Consider the following 20271-nt stretch of genomic DNA (forward strand, 5'->3'; position numbering starts at 1 on the left):
AGTAGGAGAAAGCAAAAAAACTGTGCTTAAGCTAAAAGAATCTTCCAGAAAAAAGAAAAAAAAAAAAAAAAAAAAACAGAAAGGATATGGGGAACTAGGCAAAGAAGGAAGGGCAGGGGAGCATGGTCTTTAGAGTTGTCTCATTCCTGAAAACAGTAGTCCAGGCCCAGTTCCAATCAACATGTTTCCCCGGAAGAAATCCACTTTTACTTGAACTAGATTGAGTGAGTACAGTGGACAGCTGCCATTTCTGTGCCCAACATCTCCTCTCTTGTGGCTAACAGCACACTTACTTTTGTCTAGGAAAACTCTCTTTTTCACTAAGCTTCATGAACTGTGGATGTCATCGACCCATCAATTCATTCCGTCTGTGAGCACATGACCTATGTTTGGTCAATTATCACTCTCTTAATACAATGATTGATTCAAGGAAGACCATATAATGTAATAAAATCCAGTAAAATTCAATTTGGGGGCCCTTGGAACATTGAGAAAAAGATCTTTAGTTGTGGTTGTTGAGAAGACAGAACAGTGGCTGTTTGCTATCACTCGAAGAGATCTAAGAACTGAATCAAAAAGTAAAAAACAGAGGTGAGAGAAGGAGAAAGCAAAATGAAATCAAGATGCTGTCAAATGAATCCCTGAATCTGTTCAGATCAGATGCTAAAGAACATAACTAAATAAAGTATGGAAAGCACAGGTCCCGTATCATACTCCTAAGTCATACAGATGCTTTCGATTAGAAAACTGAGATGTAAATGACACTGACAGAGATCCAGATTCAGAAGCCAAAGGAGAAAATTGATACAAAACCAATTGGGACTTTATCTTTGAACCTCTTCTTCCCATGAATTTTCTGGCATTTCAGATTTTCTATATCCTCTAATAACTTCTTAAATACTCCTGATTATTCTTTGCTCCTGAGTTCCTTGTCTTCCTTTGTTGGAGAGGAGATAGAGAGGACCAAAGTTTGCCATTTCTGAAGCTTACCTATCCCTCTAACTGCAGTGTTGTGTAAGTGTTAGGCTCTGCTCCTCACCTGAGTGTAAGGAATCATGTCTCTGATCAGCCCTGTGACCTTGGGTAGTTCATCTTCCCTTTTAATCTTACTGCAACTTTCTTATTTGCAAAAGAGGAGTCACCAAAGCTGACTTCCAAGGCAGGAAGGGAAAACATCTGGTGCTTGGGCTGCCATTTCCCCTACACACCCATCCCAGCCTGGCCCAGGCATCACTGCACCTGTGTGGAGTCTTAGATCATTCTCATGAGCGATAAATTGTGTTTGCCTTATTTGCTTTGAAGTTTCTCAAAGCCCTGAATTTTGTGATACTTCTGAAGAAGAATGTGATGACATTTAATATTTCAATATCTTTACCTTTATATCTTAGAACTGAACAACTTCTCATAGATAACTGGCAGCATTCATAAAAAAATTTAATCTTCGGACTTTTAAGTTTTGTCTAAAAGCTTAATATCAGCGTATAGGCTGTATAAACAAATTCTTACAGATTCCACCATTAAGTATTGCTAGAATAAGGAAATAATGCCATTATTATGAATAATTTGCCAAATACTCTTTTCTTACGAGCCTTGAGATTTGAAATATGGGTTAGAGGGTCTCCATTACCTTCTTATAGTCACCCAGACTTAAAATATGCACTCACCTATGCTGCTCTTAACATTGAATCAATCACCAAGACCCTTGGCTACATCTGTACCCTCAGACTTTTTCCTTCACCACCAGCCTGGCCCAGGCCCTTATTATTTTGTGCCTAGAGCATTGTAGGATGGTTATAGTCCATCTCTGTAATTTTTTTTAAAAGTCTTTCATCATGTACAACATGCTCATATTGATCTTGCTAAGATAATTGGTTGTCACAACATCTCCATTATCAAAACCCAAACTCCATGACTCTGCTCCATGAATCTTCATGGTTTTGTCCATAACAGGAGCTTTCTTCTTAGTTCATTAAATCATATGGTTAGCAAGTATTTATGGGATTGCTATCCCATAACAGGATCTATAGTATGGCTAGATATGCAACTATGAATAAGACGCTGTGCCTGTTGTTCCAGAGCTAATAATAATCTACTAGGGCAATCAGACAGGTAAATAGATAAGACATACCTGGGTGACCTGGACCATGGGAGAGAATGTGGAGAGTCACAGGAACCCAAAGCAGTGGTAACTCACCCAGCCCCAGAAGCCCTGGCAATGTTTCCTTGAGAAGATGGCATCTCGCTTGAGCCCTATAAAACAAATAGACTGCTCTGCTCATTGGCCCTACATGTTGGGACACCTGTCAAGGCCTAGCTCACACTTAAACCTGTGAAGTACTTCCTTAACATCTTTTTTAGTACCCACTGGTCTTCTCTGCATGCTCTAAGCTACTATGGCATTCATTAATTCATTCTTCAGACATTTATTGTCTCAAACTCCAGAAGTCAGGTGATCCACCTGCCTTGACCTCCCAAAGTGCTGGGATTACAGGTGTGAAACACAATGCCTGGACTTCTTCAGATATTTATTGTGTCCTATTATGAACCAGAAATTGTCTAGACTAAGATACAGCAGTGAATAATTAAATCCCTGCTCTCTGGAACTTACATTCAAATGGGGTGAGGCAAACAATAGAAAAGCAAAAAATATATAGTGTGTCAGACAATGGTAGCTCCTGTAAAGGAAATAAAACAGGGTATGAAGTTTTAGATAGGGGAAAGCCTCCTCTGCTAAGGTGGCATTTGAACAGAGAGATGCATAAAGTGTGGAGAGCTAAGGGATAAAGTTTCCAGGCCAAGGGAACATTGAATGAAGAAGTTGTGAGACCAGGAGTGTGTTTGTAGTTGTAGGAATAGCATGGATTTGGCATTACTCATTTCACTTCTCCTTGGACATTTGCCTTGATTCATCATGAACCTTTCACGTGAGCCCAGTAGTTCTTCCCAAAAATGATTCTGATTTATTGAGGCCAAGAATTGTAACTTCAGTCTCTTCATAATGTTGTTACTATTGTCCTCACCCCCAAATCCCCTGCACTAAATGCAGCATCTTTATGAGAGTATCAAGAGGTGTTTGTTGACTGAGTGTGAAGTGGGATGTATTCATGTTCTTGATGAATTACATGTGCTATAAGGCACTAATACTTTCCTTTTCTGGCTGATTTTAAAACAGAAAAAAACTTCATAACCACCGAAAGAAAAGGGTGTGGTGGGGAGGGAGGGTGCAGAAACATATAAAATATCTCAGAGAACTAATTTCAGGGGCTTCTGAGTCTGCTTCTAGGGCAAAAACTAGGACACTTTTTGGCAGTGTTTCTGTAGGTTTTAATGTAGTAGGGGAGGACTGAGAACAGGATCGAACGGATGACTCCAAAAGAGTGATTTCATGAATTGTAGTCTGTGGGTTGATTAAGTATTGATCAGTGACCCAGCCTGGTCCTGAAACAGCCTCAGAATCACCCTGTGAATAAGCCATAAAGAAAAAGAATTGCTCACTGACTTAATAGGCAATCTCATTTGGGGTTGCTCTGAAATCCTTTCGAATAAGAAGTTTAGAAAGTTTGAAAATTCACTTAAATATTTAACCTTTTAAAGAGCAGCAAATACACTAAGGCAAATACAATATTAATTAATGAACAGATGGCTCTGAAGGCACTGGATTAATTCTTGTTTGAGACCTAGGAAGTGCCTGAATCAGATTTCATTAGGTCGTTTTTTGGGATAAGTTTAGCATGTAAATTCTTTAAATTCTTTAGGTGCCAAGTTTGAATTGATATCACATTGTAGAGCAGCAGTGCGATCTGTGGACCCCTGGGGCTCCTATGATATCAAAACTCTTTTTATAATGGTGCTAAGATGTTATTCTCTACTTACTGTGTTGACGTCTGCATTTATAGTAAAAAGCATGGTGGGTAAATCTGCTGGCGTCTTGGCGGAAAACACGGAGGTGGCACTAAATATTGTCTTCTTCATTGTCATGCACTCAGTAAGTTTCACTTAATAATGTCCTTGATAAAACAGTAAACATTTATTAAATCTCAACCCTTGAGTACACATCTGTTTAATATTCTGTACACATTAAGCCCTTCTGCATGCCAAAGTCCAATGCTTGTATATAGGATAAACCATTGTTCGAGTTGCAAGCTGAACATTTATGCTTAAAATAACAGCTACGGTTATTTTAAGAAAAATGAAGTGAGCCTGTCACTTCTAGGAAAATAACAGGCATTTATTGCCAATGATAAAATTAAAGCTTTCAAATGGAAATTTGAATTTTGGAAAATTTGTATCTACCGCTGTGAGCTAAAAGCTTCCCAAAACTTAAAAGGACTTTTAATTGTGAGATCTGTGTTTATTATGTGGATATTAACAAATGTGATATTTTGAAGTTTGAGGAAATGTGTCAATATTCTGAAGATCTGCATAACTCAATAAATCAATATTTTTCAAATAACCAATGCATCATATTACAAAATCATACATGGGTAAAAGATTAAATCAAGGTATAATATAGACCAGTGTATTTTAATGTAACACAATATAAAAAGTTAATTGATACGGTTTTAGATTCCATATTACAATAACCATTAAAAAGCTAGTATTTGTAAAGTTTTGGTATAGTATCAAAGAAGAATATCTACAATTATTTCAAAGACCATTAAAACATTTCTTCTTTTTCCAGCTACATAGCTGTGTAAGATTGTCTCCATATACTTCAACCAACGCAACACATTGCAGCAAATGGAATGCAGAAGCAGACACGCGAATCACTGTATTTGATTAATCTAATCATTAAAGAGATTTACACAAATGTAAAAAAGATTCTCTTTTTTTCCTGAAATTGTTGTTTTGGAAAATATGGCTATTTTTCAAAATTAAAAATAGGTTATTTATATTAACATTTTTAGGTTTGCCACTATTCTTTTAAAAGTAATAAGTGAATATTTGAATATTCTCAGTCAATTTCTAATATGGTAAATATCAGTAGACATAAATGGATATAACCATATCTCTTTAGGGTATAAACTCTTTAGGTTAATGTAAACAGAAGCTCTTTTTTAGGGTCCTCAATAATTTTTAGAGTATAAAGTGTCCTGAGTCCAAAACATGGGAGAACTATTGCTATCAAGTGTTAATGATTGTTATATGGTGAAACAGTCCAATGAATATCAGTGTATTAGTCTTGGTTATCCAAAGAAACAAAACCTATAGATTTTATTTATATACATTTATAAGTACACATATTACCTCAATATACATAAATTTTATATAATAAATTTATAATAAAATAGAACATGATATATAATCAATATACACTATATTAATATCCATAAATATTTGTGTATATATATAATAAGGAATTGGCTTACATGGTTGTGGAAGTGTTAAAAAGTCAGCAAGCTGGAAATACATGAGAGTTGATGGTATAATTCTGATCCAAGTCTGAAGACTTGAGAAGCAAGAGAGCTGATGGTGTCCAAGTTTCAGTTTGAGTTCCATGTGGAAGGAGAAGACCACTGTCTCAGCTACAAGACAGTCAGGCAGAGAGAAAATTCTCCCTTACTCAGGCTTCTGTTCTATTCAGGCCTTCAGTGGACTCGATGAGGCCCACCCACACTGGGGAGAGAAATCTGCTTTACTCAGTCTACTGATTCAAATATGGATCTCATCCAGTACCTCTCTGACAGACAGACCCAGAAGAATGTTTGGCCAAATGTCAAGGCATCTTATGGCCCAGTCAAGCTAACACATAAAACTAACCATCACAATCGGCAACACATAAAACAATTCACTTTCCCTTGTTTGCATGCATGCATACATAGATAAGAGGAACATATATGTGCATGGATACGTGGTTAGATAGATGCTTTTTCCCTGCTTTAGACCTTGTTATTAGAAGGTTAAATTAATCATAAGTCTTAGTCTATGATGAAGGATCCTTTTAAGTCTCTGTTCCTGTTTTACTTATTCCCTTTTATCCCCATTCGCTCTTCCCGTTTGTCTCCTCTCATAAACAACTCTTTTAATGCATTTTCTGTATATAATTTTTTTCTGGTATATGTCCTTGTAAAATATGTATCATGAGTTTATGTTGCACATATTTTTAATTTGCAGAAATAGTATTGTGATAAATGCAAATAAATTTATTTCCTATTTTTCTTCTTAGTACTATGTTCCAAAGATCTATCCTTATTACATCATGCTAGTAAGAAAAGTCATACAGACAGATCATCTGACTGATGTACATTTTTCTCAGCACATACATGCAGCTACAGATTGGATGGCAGCATCAAAAGATTTGACCTTTTAATATAACAAACATTGCTAAGCTATACAATTTATACAACATAACCTAAAATTATTTTACCATTTGCTCTCAAACCTCATGTTGTCAAACAGCTTTTATTGATGGTCTCTGTGTGTGACAAGCTTGTTGCACCATGAGACATTCTAAGCAACAAGAGCCAGAACACAGGGTTTCAAAATCTCGGCTCTACAACTGTGTGATCTTGGGTAACTTACTTAACTTCTCTGTGTTTCAGTTTCATTATCTGTAAGGTGAGGTTAAAAATAGTACTACTTGCTGGCACTGTGGCTTACACCTATAATCCCAGCACGTTGGGAGGCTAAGGTGGGTGGATCACTTGAGGTCAGGAGTTAGAGACCAGCCTGGCCAACATGGTGAAACTCCATCTCTACTAAAAATACAAAAATTAACTGGGCATGGTGGCAGGCGCCTGTAATCCCAGTTGCTCAGGAGGCCAAGGCAGGAGAATCACTGGAATCTAGGAGGCAGAGGTTGCAGTGAGCCAAGATCACACCACTGACTCCAACCTGGGCAACAAAGTGAAACTCCATCTCAAAAAAAAAAGAAGGTCTAACTTTATGTCATTGACATGAGACTTTAAATGAATTAATATTTGTAAAGTGCTTAGAACAATGTCTGGCAATAGGACACATTATATACATGTTTGTGAAAGGAAATGAAATGAAAGAACAAAAAGAACATGCCACCTGAAAACGTTGACTTGTTCCTAAGAATCAGTCTGCCTTTCCCATTAGAGCATTTCTCTTCATTATCTTCCCGAGAAAAATGTTTTGGTAATGAAGAGTCACTAAATGATTATGGATAAAGGTAGTAGTATTATTCTGCTATTTTACAATCTTATGTATAATATTAACAGTTACTTAGAATATTTAAGTAAACATACTAAATATTCTAGGTAACTCTTAGAATTCTCAGTATAAGAATCAAGAGTAGAGATTGTAGAAAGTAGAAAAGTTCCTCTTCAAAGCTTGTCTTAGTTTAAAAATAAAATAATAGACACTAGGAATAATAGCTTCTTACTCTAAAGCCTCCTATCAGCTATTAGTTCTTACACTTTAGCCCGGTTAGTTGCTTTGACTTACTCAGGCATGACTGGACAGGTCCAGGCAAGTCTTAGCTCATAGCTTATGCCCCTTCCTTATTTGGAAATGTTATTGCTTCCTTAAACCTTTCATAAGCAACTTCCTCTCCTTTGTTCTCCCATGCACTTACCTATTTAGGAAAGTTTTAGGTTATTAGCAAATCAGGTATCAGTTTAAGAATGTGAGGTCTAGCTCCAGCCAATGGATGCAGGACACAGCCGTAAGGATGACCCAAATGCATAAGGGATAAATATGTCTGTTTTTTCTTTGTTCAGGTGTGGCCTCACCATTGTTCCATCTGTGTGGAGCACCCTTTCTGCAGAAAGTAAAGACTGCCTTGCTGAGAGGTCCTTTGTCTCTGTGCTGACTTTTCCTCGTGGCACTGATTATTTCTAACAGAGATTCATGGGCATTTAGACTAAGAAAATAAAAGGATTGTGCATTTCACATCAAATATAGTAAGTTGTCAATCTCCTGAGGGCCCACAAAGCCATCTTCTTTTCTTTCCCATCAAAACATTCATGACTTCACTGTTCTCTCCTGGTCACAGAGAACAGAAATTCCCAGTGCCAGGAGCTGTGAAGTCAGAGCAATACAACAGCAACCTCCAGGTGTTTTGTATGACTAATTCCTGGCATGAGGCTTTATATTTTTCTCTGCTTTTATCCTTATCTTTAATGACCATGTCATTCTAGAGGCACTAACAGAATATCAAAATAAGATGACCATTTTTAATAGGGTTTGAAGAAGTCTGTCAAATGGAAGACCAACCATGGGATATATTTCTTAATTTGAAAATCAAGCTAAATTTAATTGATCCAGATTGTTTTTCATTATAAACTGTTGCTAACTTCCTTTCTCAGAGTGATTACAATCACTTACTTTTCAGCTTGGGTGCCTGGGATAAAGCCAGATTAACTCTGAGCTGTGAATTTTACAAATGCTCTTGTTTAACATATAATCGATTTAAATAGAGCCATTCTACAAAATGCAAACATGGTAATTGGTGCAATTTTATTTTTTTGCGTGAAACAGCATACAAGAATATGCTTGCTTTGACTTTCTGAATCTCTGCACAGTCAGAAATCTGGCAGAATAATCACTGAAGTTCAATTAGAGCCCCAGATGGAAACACAAACAGGGGCCACCACTGTGCCTTTTTCATGCTTCGAAGCTCAGTTCTGGATGGAAATGTGTTTTGAGTTAAAATGTAATCATTTCCAATTCCTTCTGATCACTGGATCATATTTGAAAGAAACAGCCCAAGGGCTACGATTGCTTTTAATTACCACTGAATGTTGATTGAAATGATCATTTCCTTCCTATACGTTTGTATTTTTATAGAACAAACAAGAATAAAATAAAGATATGGTCTTTTAATATTTTAAGTGTATTTTGGGAATGATTTCTGTAGGACATTGCACTCTTTGGAGTAGAGTTTCTTTATCAGGTTCAGATATTCCCAATTTTACTTACTGTGGATCACAGAAAGTGTAAGGTCAGTTTAATGTCCTTGAATGATCAAGTATTTCAATTTGGTTGGCTTCTTTTAAAATTCAGTAAGATGCAAGAGAGTTCATGCACTTCTCTGATTAAAGAATCCAAAACTGTAAGATATCTTAGACAAGGTCCATTATAACTTTACCATACTTCTACCTCCCCACAGCATTTAAAAAATGAATGCACTGAAATTATTGAGAAGGACAAGTAAAAGCAAAACAAAGCAACTCTCTATTTCACACAAAAACTTCATGGAATATTTAATATTTAAAATTTTATATTAATTTTGATCTTTATATGTTATTAAAATGTTATAAATTACAAATTATTCCTCTCCTTAGCTTAGACCTAGGCAAGTAGCCTAAAACCCAACCGTAAAGAATGGTACCCAAGTCTCATTCAAAATATGAACGGAGAACACAAAGGTGTCACATGGCCTCCCATGATTTATTCTCCTGTGTCTCAATTCTGAACAACCATGAGACTAAATAAATGTATTTTTTGATGCTTTTCTGATTATTTTAAGATTTCCAATACAAATTCAAGAAAAATGTCTTAGAAAGTTAATTCTGTTGTAAAACTATATAATCTCTAAAATGAATCCTGTATTTGGGGTTCCCCAGAAGCCTTTGAAAGAAAATTTGTATATGTGTCCAGTAAGATCTCATAAAGCAATATGTTTAACCAATCTATAAAATGCTAATTAATTGTATAAGCTATAGAGTCAGACATACCTAAGTGGTTCCAATCCAGCTTACTAACTCCTCTAACTCAAATTCTCTGTGCTTAAATGTTCTCACCTGATAATTTGCTAATTCTAGTCCCTCTCTCAAGAGTTCTGGGGTGAATTAAATAAGGTAAAATGAAGTGTTGGGGACAGTACCAGAAACATAGTCTTGAATAACAATGATTGTTATTATGCTTGGCTATATGGCAATACATAGAAAGGAATAAATGTTGTCCCTACCTTCACGAATGTTATCCTCTCACTGAGGTTTTGACATACATACACGAAAAGTTAAATATACTGAAAATCAGAATAGGATTCAGTGAATCTAGTAAAAGATTTAGACTTCCAGGGAGAGGGAGTCGCTGTGGAATGCTGTGGAATGCAGTGGCCTAATATGACTTTAAGGGAGAGAAAGGATTTGAGCTGGAGCATACATGAAATGTAGGATTCAGATATTGAAAAAGGCACAGTTCATTCCAAACATGAGCAGTGAAGGGAAACAGTTGTGGGGATAGGACTTTGGGGGACAGTTTAGACCAATGAATATGTTTGTGAATGTGTGTATGTGTGTGTGTGTGTGTGTGTGTGTATGTGTGTTTGACTAGCACATAGTCATTCTTGTAAGGGAGAACATGAGAAGATTCAGAAAGATGGGTTTAAATGTGTTTAAGGTCCTGGGTATTTTTGAGTAATGGAATGAGATGATTCAACAATAATTAAGGAAGACTTATTTGATTGTTTCTTGTTGGATGGGCTGAAGGAAGGATCTGATAAAGGGTTATAGGTTAAGAGGTAATTTATGTGTGGACCAGGATGGAAGTTGTATTAAGACATTCTTGCATTGTTATAAAGAAATGCCCAAGACTGGGTAGTTTATAAAGAAAAGAGGTTTAATTGACTCATGGTTCTGCAGTCTTTACAAGAAACATGATGCTGGCTGCTCAGCTTCTAAGGAGGCCTCAGGAAGCTTACAATCATGATAGAAGGCAGAGGTGCTAAACCATTCAGGAAGGACCCATCCCCATTATCCAATCACCTTCCACCAGGCCCCACTTCCAGCACTGGGGATTACATTTCCACATGAGATTTGGAGGGGACAAATAGCTAAACCATATAATTCCACCCACTGCTCCCTAAATTTCATGTCCTCTTATTTCAACACCAAATTGAAAGTTTAAAATCTCATCTAAGACTCATCTCCTTCCACCTATGAGCCTACAAAATCAAAACAATTTATTTACCACCCAAATACAATGGTGGTACAGGCATTGGGTAAATATTCACATCCCAAGGGGAGAAATTGGCCAACGGAAAGGGGAAATAGGCCCCATGCCAATCTGAAACCCAGCAGGGCAGTCATTAAATCTTAAAGCTCTGAAATAATCTCCTTTGACTCCATGTCCTTTGACTCCCTCCAGGGAACATTGGTACAAAGGGTGGGCTCCCAAGGTCTTAGGCAGTTCCACCCTTGTGGTTTTTCAGAGTATAGCCCCTACAACTGCCTTCATGGGTTAGAAGTGAGTACCTGCAGCTTTTCCAGGTAGAAGGTGCAGGCTGCTGGTGGATTTACCATTCTGGGGCCTGGAGGACATCAGCCTTCTTCCCACAGCTTCACAAGACAATGCCCCATTGGAGACTCTGTGTGGAGCTCCAAACCCACATTTTCCCTCCACATGGCTGTAGTAGAGGTTGTCTGTGGAAGCTCCACCCCTACAGCAGGCTTCTACCTAGGCACCAAGGCTCTTTCACACATCCTCTGAAATCTAGGTAGAGGCTGCCAAGTCGCATTTACTCATGCCCTCTGTGTACCTGCAGGCTTAACACCATGTGGGAACTGCCAAAGCTTATGGCTTGCGTTCTCTAAAGTGGCAACCTGAGCTGTACCAGGGCCCCTTTGAGCCACAACTGAAGCTGGAGCAGCCTGGATGCAGGCAGCTTGTCTCAAGGGTGTGCAGGGCAGCAGGGACCTGGGCCTGGCCCACAAAACTATTCAGTCCTCCTAGGCCTCAGGGCCTGTGATAGGAGGGGCTGCATGGGAAATCTCCAAAACGCCTTTGAGGCCTTTTTCCCATTGTCTTTGTTATTAGCACTTGGCTCATTTTTAGTCATGTAAATTTCTCTAGCAAGTGGTCGCTCCTCAGCCTGCTTGAAATCCTTCCCTGAAAAAGTTTTTTCTTTCTTGCCAAAAGGCTAGGCTGCAAATTTTCCAAACTTTTATGCTCTGTTTCCCTTTTAAATATAAATTCCAACTTTAAGTCATTTCTTTGCTCCTGCTATCAGAAGCAGCCAGGCCACATCTTGAATGCTTTGTTGCTTAGACATTTCTTCTGTCAGATACCCTAAATCATAACTATGAAGTTCAAACTTCCACAGATCCCTAGCACAGGAACACAATGCAGCCACGTTCTTTGCTAAGGCATAACATGTGTGACCTTGCTCCAGTTCCCAGTAAATTCCTCATTTCCATCTGAGATCTCGGCTGCCTGGACTTCACTTTCAGCATTTTGGTCACAACTATTTAGCTAGTCTCTAAGAAGTTCCAAACTTTCCCTTATCTTCCCGTATTCTTCTGAGCCCTCCAAACTCTTCCAGCCTCCACCCATTGCCCAGTTCCAATGCTGCTGTCACATTTTCAGGTATTTTTATAGCAATGCCCCATTCCTTGGTACCAATTTTCTTTACTAAGCCATTCTTGCATTGCTACAAAGAATTACCTGAACTAGATAATTTATAAAGAAAAGAGATTTAATTGGTTCACAGTTCTGCAGGCTTTTCAAGAAGCATAGTGCTGGCATCTTCTCAGCTTCTAGGGAGGCCTCAGGAAGCTTCCAATCATGGCAGAAGGCAAAGGGGAAGCAGGCACATCACATGGCAAAAGCAGGAGCGAGAGAGAGAGAGTTGCGGGAAGGTGCCATACACTTTTAAGTAACCAGATCTTGTGTGAACTCAGAATGAGAGCTCACTTCTCACTAAGGGGAAAGCCCAAGTCATTCATGAGGAATCCACCCCCATGATCCAAACACCTCCCACCAGGCCCCACTTCCAACATTGGGGATTACATTTCAACATGAGATTTGGGCAAGCACAAATATCTAAACTATATCAGAGGTCATGAGGTTGGAAACAGAAAATAATGAAAATGCCAAATTAGATAATGCAGTTAATCACCTACTTTAATCCTCCCCATAACCCTAAAGAATAGATATCATTATTTTACCCATTTTATTGATGAGAAAACCAAGGCTATCAAAGCTAAGCAATTAGTCTGATAAAACACAGCTAGAAAGTGAAAACAATGAGATTTGAAGTCTGATTGTTTTTCTAATTCCAGAATTCAAGTACTTAACCATTGTGGCATACTGCCTGCTATATCTGAGAAAAAAAATGGTTTCAGGAAATAACATGCCTTGTTTCCTTTATCAAATGCAATTTATTTTCAGATCAAATGCTAGTTTGATCAACAATGTGGAAATAAAAACCAAATGAGAAAAACCAAGGCTATTTACTTTGAGCTTGCTATAGTAAGGAAGTTAGCCATCATTACTTGCACTTTGGCAAAAACTCAAAGGCAGGCAAGGGAGTGGGAAAGCTTTGTAGTTGAAAAAGGGAAAGCTCTGGGTATGCCCTGATGGGAGGCTGTTTCAAGGGGAAGCTGTAAGCAGGTTAACTAGGGGTGGGGCACCCTGTGTGATTGCTTAGGGGGGTCCATATTTAACTTTCTCATATTGGTCATTAGTTGGAAATGAAGTGCTGAGGTAAAAAATAGGAAAACTGCCAGCTATTAATCAAGTCCTGGCCATTTTGGGCTGATGGTTACAAAAGTTATTGTTTAGCTTCCTGGATTGTCACTGGAGATGGCAATGTGTTTTCCTGCGAATTTGACTTCTAGCAGGCTAGCTTCCTGGGTTGTTTATTGTATGTTTGTTGCATGTCAGGTTGGTTTCCTGAGCAGGTAGCTGCAGGTTATGGGTCAGAATTCTAATTTTGTATATGTTCCGGCCATCGGCTGTTTGAATATTCAGTCTCAATACTTCTTTAGGGCTTAATGACCTTCAAACTTCTTAAAATACTTTCTGATTCTGGCGAAAGAAACAATAACATCATTCAAAACATAAATGTTAGAAATGTAATTGAAAAATTTACTTGGGAGTACAAAATTGAAACTGAATATTTGAGATTTACAGTCATACAATATTTTACCCCAGAGGCAAAAACATGCCCAATATGCAGGTATCTAGGTATATATTTCAACTTAGGCTGTGCCCACTCTCTCTGTTTTCCCTTGCCTTGCAGGAGAGAAGCCTGGGAACTACACTTCCCAGAACCCCTACCCAGCAGGTTGTAGGTTAGATTTTCTGATGAAATAGCCTCCCTTGAAATACAGAAAGAAGAAAAGCTATGACTAGTATCATTTATTTTTCTTTACCTTCCCAATGTTTAGCATAAAACCTAGCACAAATTAGTCACTCAATAATAATTGTAAAATGAAGTCAAATTAAATAAATGGATGAACAGATAAAGAAGCAGGAATTCTGACACAGACCAACACAGAAAAGTAGCTGATCAAAAACAAAATTAAGTATAAACAAGAAAATAAAATCTTAAGTGACAGTTAAAATACATAGCCTGTTAATAAGGCCCTTCCACAAAGAGAAAATTGAGTACCAAAGTAGTAATGAGGAGCATCCTTAGAATTATCTTACAGTTTATTTCTGTTGTAATTTGCCTTTTAATGCTTTTCCTCACATTCCTTCATTTCATTGCTCTTAATTCCCTTCAAAGTAATCTCAGATCTGTTCACTTTCGGCCATCTCTATTGTTACTATCTTAATCCAAGCAGCCCTTATCTTTCTCAGGGACTTCTGAAGTAATCTCTGGACTGGGATCTCCTTCCACTCCAGTCCCCTCCACTTCATTCCAATGAGCTTCTCTGTCTAGTATGTGCTAGTCTGAACTAAGAAGTGCTGTAAGTATAAAATACACACTAAATTTCAAACACTTAATATGAAGAAAGAATGTAAGATGTCTTAATAATGAAATTTTACATGGATTATATAATGATACAATAATACTTTGGGTATGTGGGGTCAAATAAACTATATTATCAAAATTAATGTTTCATTTTCCTTTTTAAAATATAACCAATAGAAAATTTAAATTTTCAATGTGACTTTCAATGTATTTCTATTGGACAGCTCTGTTTTGACCAAAAATTAGTGATCTTTTAAAAAGGAAGAATAGTTGATAATACTACCCTGCTTTAAACCTTGCATTTAGGATAAAAACCACCCAAATGTTGGAGGTGGTGCCTGGTGGGAGGTGGTTGGATCATGAGAGTGAATGTTGATGTTATTTTCATTACTGTGAGTGAGTTCTCATGTGATCTGATCATTTAAAAGTGTGTGGCACCTTCCCCCAATTTCCCTCTTGCTCCTGCTCTGGCCATGTAAGTCATGCCTGCTCCCTTTTGCCTTCTACCATGGTTGTAAGTTTCCTGAGGCCTCCCCAGAAGCAGAAGTACTATGCTTCCTGTACAACCCATGGAACCATGAGTTAATTAACTCTCTTTTCTTTACAAATTGCCTAGTCTCATGTATTTCTTTATAACAATGCAAGAATGAACAAACACAGCATTTTGATTAGGCTCATGTGATTTCAGACAAACAAGGAATATTAGCTATCACCTAGACAAATATTCTTGTTTTAAATATGAGGAAACTGATACAGTTTTAATTTCAGTAAGAAAGGGGGGAAAATCTTTTGTATGATTTGTATATTATGGAGGCAGTCACCTTTATATTGAGACACTGCAACATATGATACACGAGATGAGATGATCCTTCCACACTCTTACGAGGAATGTGCAGGTTTGCCACCTACCATCGTATTATATGGTATGAATCCACGCTGGGGCGCTATATGTGAGGAAAAGTGGGGGAGGATGAGGCTTTACAGTTCAGAAACGCCTGGACCATCCTTTAGATAATTCTAAATAATGCAGGTATTTATTTGTTTTTTTTTTTCAAACAATTTAAATTATATCAAAGGAGTGAAGCCAATTGCAGATGTCTGTTATTTTTCATCTTTGTTTGTCTGAGAAAAGTCTGTTTTAAGCCCTGATTTCTGAAACATACTTTCACTGTTTATAGAATTCTACATTGACAAGTACTTGAAAGATATCAATTGTTTTCTTTCTTATCTTTGTTTCTCTGTGTGGTGTTGTCTGTTTTTCTTTGGCTGCTTTTAAGATTGTTTATTGTTAGTTGTCAGAAACTTGATTATTATGTGACTTGTCATGGTGTTCTTTATGTTTATTCTTCTTTGGGTTTGTTGAATGTCTTGGATCGGTGGGTTAATAGTTTTCAGCAAATTTGAAAAATCGTTAGCCATTCTTTCTTCGACATTTTTTTCTGTCCTTCTCTCTCTGATATCCTCCAGGACTCCAATTATGCATATATTAGGCTATGTTATACTGTCTCACTGGTCATTTTCAGTTTAAAAAAAATCTTTATGCTTAACTATTTTCTCACCTATTTTACATTTTTTTCTTGTTTTTTTTTTTTTTTTTTTTTTTTTTTCCTAGAGACAGTGTTTCACTCTGTCACCCAGGCTGAACTTCAGTAGCGCCATCTCAGCTCACTTCAACCTCCACCTCCTGAGTTCAAGCCCTTCTTGTGCCTCAGCTGCTCGAATAGCTGGGATTAGGGATATGCACCACCACGGCCTGCTAATTTTTGTATTTTTAGTAGAGATGGGGTTTTGACATGTTGGCCAGGCTTGTCTTAAACTCCTGGCCTCATGTGATCTGCCTGCCTCGGTCTTCAAAAGTGCTAGGATTATAGGCGTGAGCCACAGTCCAGCCTACATTTATTTCAAGTGAAGAAAGTCAGTTCCCTGGTACTTCGTTTTGGTCAAGAACTGATATCTCCAGTTGTTTGTTTTCTATAAGAAGAAACCATGTCTTTTGCACCTCATAGACTCCAAGAACTTTGTAGCTCAAGGGACTCCTAGTCTAATTGATGTCATTATAGGTAGCTGGTAAGTGATGCTCATGGAGGAACAAAAGCACACAAAAATATGGCTTTATGCTACACAGGGAGACATTTTACTCCAGCTGTGTAAATAACAACAGTCATACCACAATTATTAAATAGAATTGATAATGATGACATTAAGGTAGAGTAAGAATGTTCTGGGCATTGTCACCAGTTCATTTGTCTTTGGGAGGTGCTATTAATTATCTGTATAACAAAATGTTTCTCCTAAAGGATTTAAAGAAGAACGAAATCACAATTTAGTTCTGTTAGCTGCTAGTTTCCATTTCTATCCAATTGGCGTAGGACTCCTTTTCCTTTCCAGGAACGATTTAAGTAATTGGACAACTCCAGTACCTAATTGCATTCTTGCTTCTTTTTCCCTTTACAGAGGTGCTGGTGGTATTTTACTGATGCTTATCTGCCTTCTATCATAAAATAACTTCAGTTTGGTTTAAAATGCACCTGAATCTAAAATCTTTTTATTGCTAGTCCTCCTTGTTCATTATCCTGCTTCTTACCAGATGGTATTCTCTTTTAACACCAACATTTTTTAGAGTTTCGGAGTAGTCTGCTAAAGTGAAAACTTGCAACCTGAGGGTGTTGTCAAATGCTAGTACTAAAAGGAGACTTAAACTTGGGAGGGCCCTACTCTTGCTTTTTTAACATAGAAACACCATGATGGAAAACGGACTTCTATTGCAATCCCATAAAGATCTTTGTAGTAGCGTATGTTTTCCATTACTAAAAATATATATACACAATGTTTTAAGATGATTGCAAAGAATTCCAGCAGGTTTTTGAATTCTTTCCCAATCCCTCCCTTCTCCTTTCCAATATGCACGTGTTTTAGAGTAAGTTATTGTCCTGCTATGATTTTTTTTAAAAAGAAAGTTAAAATCAACGAGGAAATTATACCTCCATAGTTCTTCCTGTTTTTCAACCCCAATCCCTTTTAAAATATTTTTTTTCAATTACTCAATTGATGGACTTTGGGAGAAATTCAATTCAACTGTATATTAAGCCATTGTTATATTTAATAAGAACAGGTAGTTTAAACATGAACATTTCAAACAATTTATATCTACCAACAATGTCCAGATTCATGTGTTTTATTTAGAATGAGAGTCTCTTGAACATTATGTACAGCTAATCTTGTTCAGCACCAGTGACTCACCTCTTACCAGACAAACAACATCTCTTTTCAGACCAAAATATAATGTTGGTAAAAGAAGTCTTGTCAGGTCCCTGATTGTACTACATAGTGTCAAATTTAGAGATCATGCTGTAATACAGAGTACCATCTGGGGTGCCTGAAAGATGACCATTGTATATGCTAACACATAGCTATGATGTGCATTTTAGTCTTCCGAGTTTTTGTGCATTATGGACACATATTTGTAGTCTGCTTATGTGCATGAATATGTTATAACTGCAAGTGTATACATAACCCTGAAATGTTCAAAACCCCTGCATGGAGTTAAGTTTTAGCATGGGATATTGCCCCTTTGTCACAACCTAAAATGCTATCAGCGCTTGAGGCATGGCAATAAAATTCCCGTCCCTGGAAAAGGGATAAAAGAACGAAGTGACCCCCATCTGTGGATCTGAAGCAGTGAGGAAGACTAAAATCTACTTGCACTGTATCTTTTTCAAGTTGGGTATTATTTATAAGTAGCCCATCTTTTTAATAGGAGATTTCAGGCCAACTATTCTATTATATCATTTCTTTGCCATTTTTCCCCCTTTCAATATAGTTGTGATTTTGGCTTTTCCATGTAGTTTCTTAACTGAATTGTCAGCAAGATCTAGTTTCAATTACTTCACACCTAAGCCGTGTTATATTCTCTTTACTCCATCTCATCACTAAACCTGTAATAGTGACCAAAGTCTGTTTTCAGCATTCATCATTCTATCAGCAGTCTTTTGATGACCTAAGGGTCTAACTGTACTACACTAATGTAGATCCTAAGCTGTTGGTTCCACTGTGCAATCTGCATCAAAATATTCCAGGAGGCAGATACAACTTCAAGTTTAAATGGAACCAGGACACAGCTGTGTATTATGCTCTCTCCTTTTAAATATACAGCCAAACATCTTGGTACAATCACTGTATAAATTATGTGCATACGTGCCATCAAATAAGAAAAAAAGGTGTTCTGATTATTTTAAGAGTCAGAAAATTACAATATTTGGGTTTTAAAATTATATATACACACACACACACACACACACACACACACATATTAGATGAGGTCAGGTCTCGCTCTGTCACCCAGGCTGGAGTGCAGTGGAGTGGCGCAATCTCTGCTTACTGCAGCCTCAACCTCCTGGGCTCAAGTGATCTTCCCACCTCGGCCTGTTGAGTAGCTGGGACTACAGGTGGGAGCTATGATGCCTGGCTAATTTTTGCATTGTTTTTAGAGACAGAGATTTCTCCACGTTGCCCAGACTGGGCATGAACACCTGGTCTCAAGCCATCCACCCTCCTTGGCCTCCCAAACTGCTGGGATTACAGGCGTGAGCCACCGTGCCCAGCCAGTGTTTGTTACCCTGGGTCCTCCTAGATGTAGATGCCAAGACAGCTTAAACGGTTAAATGATATATAATTCGGGAAGTGCCTGCAACAGAACAAAGGAACGGACCCGGAGAAGACTGAGCCTTCTGGCCACAATGTAAGAAGAATGAGTGAGAAGGAGTGAAGAGTGGATGCAAGCACCCTAGATGACAGTGAAATCTAAGGAAGATTCAGGGAGATCAACAGGGAGTCCTCAAGGCAAAGTTGACTGTCAAAGGGGAGTCTTGAGTCTCCCAGGAGCGGGCTGTCTTAGTGCCCCTGCTGCACTCAGTCCTCACCTGGGAGCAGCCAGTGGGAAGGACGGCCTCAGTGCAGACACAGGAATGGATTTCAGTGAAAGGTAACTGGGGCCCCTATCAATTTCAGTGTAGTCAGAGGTCTGCAAGGCACATCCTTATAATCACCACAATTACTCTCTTAAAATATTAAATATAGTTCAGGATTCAGGAATTTGTTCCATATGAAACACCCAAGTGCACCTAATTATAAGTTCTATCATAACAGGACTTCGATATAATTACTTTAAATAAGATTTGACACAATATGAAGTACAACTAGGTCTCAAAACAACATATACTTCACATATCTGTAGTGGAGGAATTTTGTTGCCAAGGTTCCAGTGATAATGCAATTTCATTTATACTTGAATCTGATTATGCTTAGCAGCTTAGGAAAAAAGAGGAACACATTCCTTTTTATGACAAAAGAAAGCCAACTAATTTAACATTAGAGGCCATCTTTTTTTGCTAAAGCTAAGCTCAAACTGTAATGTATTTCTTGTCCTCCCTGTGCAAAGAGCACTCGGTAACATAATGGGTCATATCTCCAATTACAGGTTTACAAAAGGATCAGAAATTCAGTTCAAGGAGATGATTCTTGCATTGACCTTCTCTAATGGTAGAGGACTCAACATTAAACTGTAACCCAGTCAACGAATTTCTATGTCTGGCTTTAATAATATGACTCAAAATCTATCCCTTCAAATATAACACGTGGACAGAAATTAAAGAATTTAGAAG

General features: G+C 37.8%; 1 long non-coding RNA gene across 1 annotated transcript; it reads right to left on the reverse strand.

The window, feature by feature from the left end:
- Nucleotides 1–2125: 2125 nt before the first annotated feature.
- Nucleotides 2126–5612, reverse strand: LOC105492142 (uncharacterized). Its single transcript, XR_011608588.1, has 3 exons — nt 5370–5612; nt 3874–4007; nt 2126–2250 (listed from the first exon to the last, which is right to left on the reverse strand). It is a non-coding gene; the product is annotated as an uncharacterized lncRNA (long non-coding RNA).
- Between the last annotated feature and the right edge of the window lie 14659 nt (nt 5613–20271).

Source organism: Macaca nemestrina, chromosome 10, assembly GCF_043159975.1.
Source record: "Macaca nemestrina isolate mMacNem1 chromosome 10, mMacNem.hap1, whole genome shotgun sequence".
Taxonomy (NCBI): domain Eukaryota; kingdom Metazoa; phylum Chordata; class Mammalia; order Primates; family Cercopithecidae; genus Macaca; species Macaca nemestrina.